The 6,418-nt window shown below is 58.9% G+C and overlaps 1 non-coding gene and 1 pseudogene across 1 annotated transcript; both read left to right on the forward strand.

The window, feature by feature from the left end:
* Positions 1-2,658: 2,658 nt before the first annotated feature.
* Positions 2,659-2,811, forward strand: LOC144111676 (5.8S ribosomal RNA). The gene has a single exon (XR_013310134.1). It is a non-coding gene; the product is annotated as a 5.8S ribosomal RNA (ribosomal RNA).
* Positions 2,812-3,724: 913 nt separating this feature from the next.
* On the forward strand, positions 3,725-5,978 carry LOC144111643 (large subunit ribosomal RNA; annotated as a pseudogene).
* Positions 5,979-6,418: the final 440 nt, after the last annotated feature.

A 6,418-nucleotide genomic window follows, 5' to 3' on the forward strand; every position in this document is an offset into this window, starting at 1 on the left:
ACTGTCCTTTTCTGTGATTTTTTAGACGTGTTTTCTGAGTAATAAGAATGGAATGAACGTTTATACTTGAAAGTTGTGCTCTACAAACATTGTGGTCATTATAACTTGTATCTGTGTGTGTATATAAGTGCTCCTTGCTGTTGCGTTCGAGTGGTGCATAGGGCCCAGTGAGGCGGATTGATTTTCGCCGTTCGTCTGCCCTCTGCACCAAGGCACCGTGTTGTCGGACTTTCGTGAATAAAAAAAGAAAATCTAAAAAAATACGCGTTGCCCTCTACACTACTCCAGCATCCGGAGACTTGGTGTGTTTCTCGCAAGCGAACTAATTGTGGTCAACAAATGTTAAGCTACAGGTTGCCGAAGTCACTAAATGACATTACTCGATGTGACATCGACGTGCTCACTTGTTTTTTTTTGCTTTTTTGAGAAACCTGCCTGAGATATTTTTGTGCGCCTCTATGTCTTTCTGTAATAAGCGGTGTACGGCGTTTTCTTTTTCTTTTACTGTTGCAATTGTATCTTTTTGGGTTTCTTGTTTTGGATTTGTTTTAACCCTGGTTCATTTATAAGCATTCACTTCCGCCCTGCTGCAGCCTCTGTAACGGCACTGTGGTCGGTCAAGCTGACCCTGAGAAGCTTTCTCCCCTTGTATCTCTCACAACAATTGTATCTCCTTGTGTATGGAAATAAATTCAAACTCAAACTCGTCCGCCTGCTTCTTCACTAGCCGAAGATAGAGGCGTTCAGGCGGTCTCGCCTGGGGCGGAGGCGATAGAGTTCAAGTTTTTGCCGCTCTCCCGCAAATCGGAGGCGCACGACTTTTCAATCGCAGGATAGGTCTCGGAGCGGCAAATCGTTTGGTGCCACATTCGTCTCTCTCCTCTTGCACCATCGAAAGATACAAGCGATAAGCGCTCGCCCCTGCACAAAGGGTTCCTCGCCCCGGTAACGTTTGGGAATTTTTGGCGGCCGTATCAGGCGTCGGAGGCGTGCGAATTTGGCATCGGCTTACTTGGCGCGAAAGCGCGAAGCTTTTGCCACCCTCTTCGCCTCTGTGCTTTATATCTATCCGAAGATACGGGCGTTTAGGCTGTCTGGCTCGGGCAGTGTTCAACGACATTTACAAACTTCGCGCTCGTTCTGTTAGGCGGGGCCGTACAATTTTTACAACAGCGTGTAGCCCTTGGAAAGACGAAGAATTGGATACCTTTTGCGCCGCTCTAGTGCGTTGCCCGGCGGAGTTATAGCAGTTCAAGAGAGGCCGCCCCGGCTGACCCGCGCAGATCTGGGTACTTATCGCTGCATATATAAGGGGGTCATACCGCCGCTGCAGACGCGGAGGCGTAGAGTGCGCGCTTCGTCGGCGAAGTCCGAAACGCGCCTCTCGACGCCCCGGAGGCGCATTTGTGCATTTGGCGACCTCGGCCCATGGAATTTGCACGAGTTCGCGCACGATTTGTGCGACGCTTGCCCCGAAAGCGCCTCGAGTACGGCCTTTAGCGCGGCGGCAAAGTCCACGAGTATGGATCGTGTGGTGCGCCGCGATGCCGGCCGCGCTGCCGCGCCCGCGATTTGGCCAGGTCCCGCGGCGGAACCGCGGTACCGACAGAGGGGCCGATAGCGCCACGGCAAAGTCCACAAGTTCGGCTCACGCGGGGCGCCGCGAAAAGTAACTCTTCGCAACAACGCGCGGGCGGCGGGACGCGTGCGGCCCAGTACTTATAAGGAACGGCCGCCGCAAGAGGTCTCGCAGTGCGGGCGCGATGTCTGAAGCCGTGCCGGCGGGGCGAAAGGAGGCACAGGGAAAAAAGGGACGAGGGGTTATAATCCCGCATTTTGAACGCACCTGCGGCCGCGGGGTTCTCCTGCTGCTTCGTCCTTCCCAGCCTTCGAGTAGTCTGCCGGTGCGATACCGAAACGCCGTCCATGGCACAGTGGCCGGTGGACTCCTGTTGCGGGAGTAGTCTGAAGAACGCCCGTCTGGCGGCTGTCCAAGTACGCGCTGCGTAGCCACGGCTAGGCGTTGCCTGTCTCTTAAGCGAAGCAATGATGTGGCGAAATGGTCGGATAGGGCGCACCCTTGGGGCGGCGGACTCGAGGGGCATTTCTGAGCTAAAGATGACCCCTTCCCCAAAGAGGGCGCAGCGGTGGGCGGCAAAGAACCGTCCACACAGAGCTACCGCTGCATGGGAGTCCGGGGGTGGCGTCGCTGCGAACACAACGGCAGAACAAACGTGCTCGGGGAACGGCGCAAAAGCTCTGTGTTATTGCCCAATTGATGACGAAGTTACCGGTGTGCTTCCTGGTGAACCGATGGTCGTCGGACCCGTGCGACCGCTTAAAGAAAACGGGCTGAACAGCAAACCGTAAACAGCAAAAAAACGGCACCAGCGAAGACCGGAACTTGAGAGCGCCGTGCACGTCTGCCTTAGGGTTGCCAAATGCCTCGTCGTCTCTAGCGACGCCCAAGCCATTGTCGCACACAAGCTTCGAAGAGACCTTGCTCGCCTCGGCTTTGAGTCACCGCGCAAGCATGCCGAACGGACGGCTGCTGGAACGTGGAATTGTCGGACGAAACTGCAGTCGGGGAGGCCAGGGGAGGAGCCCGGTGCCTAAAACCCTGGTTGTACTGTACGGAATTGAACAAACCAAATGCACGACTCTAAGCGGTGGATCACTCGGTTCTCGTGTCGATGAAGAACGCAGCCAGCTGCGAGACTTGGTGTGAATTGCAGGACACACTGAGCACTGATTCTTCGAACGCACATTGCGCCCTTGGGTCTTCCCTTGGGTTCGTCTGTCTGAGGGGTCGGATCATATATCAAGAGAGACGCCGGCGCCCGGGGATGGCGCGGCCGGCGACTCTTTTTGACCGTGTCGGCAAAGAGGACGGCTCTGTACGAAACGCCGAAGATCCCTCGAAAGACTTTGCGAAAGAGGAGAGTGGGTCGAACCCTTCAGCCGCGCTCCAAGCGGCCGAGTCGGGTCGCCCTGCGCAGACGACGTAACGCGGGACGGCGGCTGCTAGCCGTAGACCGTCTGGCCTCCGAAGGCGACCGCCGCAGGAAGGGATTACCTGCAGGGAAAGCGCGGTCCCGACGGGAGACGAGGCCGTGTGGACGGGCGGCAAAGCGTTGCCCGCTGGCCCGCGCACGTGTAGCCGAACTGCTGCGAGAAACGCAGAGACGGGAGCGCCCTGTCCGGGCACGCCCGCCCGAGAAGGGAGATCTCGTGCGGGGTGCGGGGAGGCGACAGGCGCGCGGAAGCGTTTCGTGCGCGGCAGTTTCGGGCGAGGCGCAGAGGCGCGCCGTGGCGCGGTGACGAAGGGGTCCCCCCGAACCCGATGCAATGTCTGCCCCGAGAAAAACTGGGCCACACCAGTTGGGGCGGGGGCGACGCAAAACTTGACGATGCCCCTACGCCAGGCCGAGGTCGCTCTCTCGAGGGAAAGAGAGGTGCGGCAGAAAAAAAATTCGGCTGCGGCGGTCGGGGGTTCGAAACTCTCTGCGTTATCCGCGCAAACCGCATGCGCGCGGTCCCGAGCGCCGGCCAGCGGCGCCTTCCAGTCTCGCTCGCAGTCGCCGAGGGTGCTGCCGACTGTGAGCGGGGAATGGGCGGAAGGCGTCGGCCAGACGATTGGGGAAGGACGCGCGCGCGCGCTGGACCGCGCCGGAATCGAACGCGAGAGCGCACATCTGTGTCGACCTCAGATCAGGCGAGACAACCCGCTGAATTTAAGCATATCACTAAGCGGAGGAAAAGAAACCAACAGGGATTAACCGAGTAGCTGCGAGCGAAACGGGACCTAGCCCAGCACCGAATCCCCCGTCCTTGCAGGCGGTCGGGAAATGTGGTGTATGGGAGGCAACGTTCCCGGGAGTTTGCGACGGTGCAAGTCCCCCTGACAGGGACTTGTCCCAGAGTGGGTGCCAGGCCCGTCTCCGCCATTGCGCGCCCGGCACGAAGCCTCCCGTGAGTCGGGTTGCTTGAGAGTGCAGCCCTAAGTGGGTGGTAAACTCCATCTAAGGCTAAATACGACCGAGAGACCGATAGTCAACAAGTACCGTGAGGGAAAGTTGAGAAGAACTTTGAAGAGGGAGTTCAAGAGTACGTGAAACCGCTTAGAGTAAAACGGGTGGGCCCTCGAAGCTCGAAAGCGGTGGGATTCAGTCTCCGCACGACTGCCGAGCTGGCGGCGTCGGGTAAACGGCTCCTCTCGGGGGGCTGTTCCGGCTGCCAGTGCGCGGACGCGGTCTCCGGGGTGCGCACTTTCCACCGCCGGTAGAACGCCGCGACGGACGCGGGTCAATGGGAAAAGTACGACTTTGAGTCCGGCTCTGGAGGTGCCCTGCTCGTCCCCTCGGGGACGGTTCGCGGGAGTTATACCTTGCCGTGCACGAAGAGTTCGTCACCCCGTCCAGGCCCCATGGGCTTCTCCCGGCTGTCGGGAGGCACGAACGATGCCGCCCTCTGGAATCGGAACGGAGGACCCGCTGGGCAAGCTTGTCGCCTCTTGTGGTCCGGGTTGGTCCCGTGGCGGCGGGCTGGCGGCGAGGAGCCGGGCGAGCGGCGAGTTCTCCCGTGGAGGCGCTATCGTGGTTTGCGGCGAGTCGGTCGGTAACCCACCCGAGCCGTCTTGAAACACGGACCAAGGAGTCTAACATGTGCGCGAGTCAATGGGTCTCTCGAAACCCAATGGCGCAATGAAACGTGAAGGCCCTTCGCGGGCCGCGTTGCGATCCCGGACAGCACAGGGGCTCGGGCGCAGCAACGGCCCGTCCAAGGCGCTCACTTGTCGCCGGGGCGGAGCTAGAGCGCACACGTTGGCACCCGAAAGATGGTGAACTATGCCCGGGCAAGACGAGGCCAGAGGAAACTGGTGGAGGTCCGAAGCGATTCTGACGTGCAAATCGATCGTCCGATCCGGGTATAGGGGCGAAAGACCAATCGAACCATCTAGTAGCTGGTTCCCTCCGAAGTTTCCCTCAGGATAGCTGGCGCTCGATGGGAGAGCAGTCACACCTGGTAAAGCGAATGATTAGAGGCATTGGGGTCGAAACGTCATCAACCTGTTCTCAAACTTTCAATGGGTGTACGGGAGGCCTTCTGGGTTGAGAACTCCCGCTGCGATGAGAGTGCCAAGTGGGCCACTTTTGGTAAGCAGAACTGGCGCTGTGGGATGAACCAAACGCCGGGGTAAGGCGCCCGAGTCGGACGCTCATGAGAACCCATGAAGGGTGTTGGTTGCTTAAGACAGCAGGACGGTGGCCATGGAAGTCGGAATCCGCTAAGGAGTGTGTAACAACTTTCCTGCCGAAGCAACTAGCTCCGAAAATGGATGGCGCTCTAGCGTCGCGCCTATCCCCGGCCGTCGCTGGCAGAGTAGCACGAACAGTGGGGGTGCTAAGCCGCGACGAGTAGGAGGGCCGCAGCGGTGGGCGTTGAAGGTGTCGGGCGCGAGCCCGCCTGGAGCCGCCGCTGGTGCAGATCTTGGTGGTAGCAGCAAATACTCAAGTGAGAACCTTGAGGACTGAAGTGGAGAAGGGTTCCATGTGAACAGCAGTTGAACATGGGTCAGTCGGTCCTTAGGGAAAGGAGAAATCCTTTCAGAAGCGGGCGCGTTTGTGCAGCTCTGTCTGTCGAATCGGAGACGCCCCGCTGCAACCGAAAGGGAATCGGGTTAACAGTCCCGATCCCGGCTACGGAGATCGGTCCTTCGGGGCCCAGTGCGGCAACGCAAACCAGCTCGGAGACGCCGATGGGAGCCCCGGGAAGAGTTTTCTTTTCTCTGTAAGGAGATCGAGTCCCCGGAATGGGTTCACCCAGAGATAGGGACGGTGGCTCCGTAGAGCAGTGCGGCTCTTGCGCTGTCCGGTGCGCTCCTGTCGGCCCTTGAAAATCCGAGTGAGGGAGTGTGATTTTCGTGCCGGACCGTACCCATATCCGCAGCAGGTCTCCAAGGTGAACAGCCTCTAGTGTCTAGACCAATGTAGGTAAGGGAATTCGGCAAAACGGATCCGTAACCTTGGGAGAAGGATTGGCTCTGAGGGCTGAGCCGGTCGTGCTGGGGTCCAGAAGCAGGAATTGCACTGCACCGGGACTGGGCGAGGCTCGCCCCCGTCAAAAGCGGTGCGGCCGAGCCCGGGCCAGCGTCGGGACCTTCCTGTGGAAAGCCACAGCTGTGCTTGTTCCGGGGGCTTCGTGCCCGAGGTTCTTGCTTCGGCCGGCAGAAAACAGCCAACTCAGAACTGGCACGGACCGGGGGAATCCGACTGTCTAAGTAAAACAAAGCATTGCGAGGGCCAGCATTGGTGCTGACGCAATGTGATTTCTGCCCAGTGCTCTGAATGTCAACGTGAAGAAATTAAAAAAAGCGCAGATAAACGGCGGCAGTAACAATGACTATGGCTGGTGGCGG

This window comes from Amblyomma americanum, chromosome 11, assembly GCF_052857255.1.
Source record: "Amblyomma americanum isolate KBUSLIRL-KWMA chromosome 11, ASM5285725v1, whole genome shotgun sequence".
Taxonomy (NCBI): domain Eukaryota; kingdom Metazoa; phylum Arthropoda; class Arachnida; order Ixodida; family Ixodidae; genus Amblyomma; species Amblyomma americanum.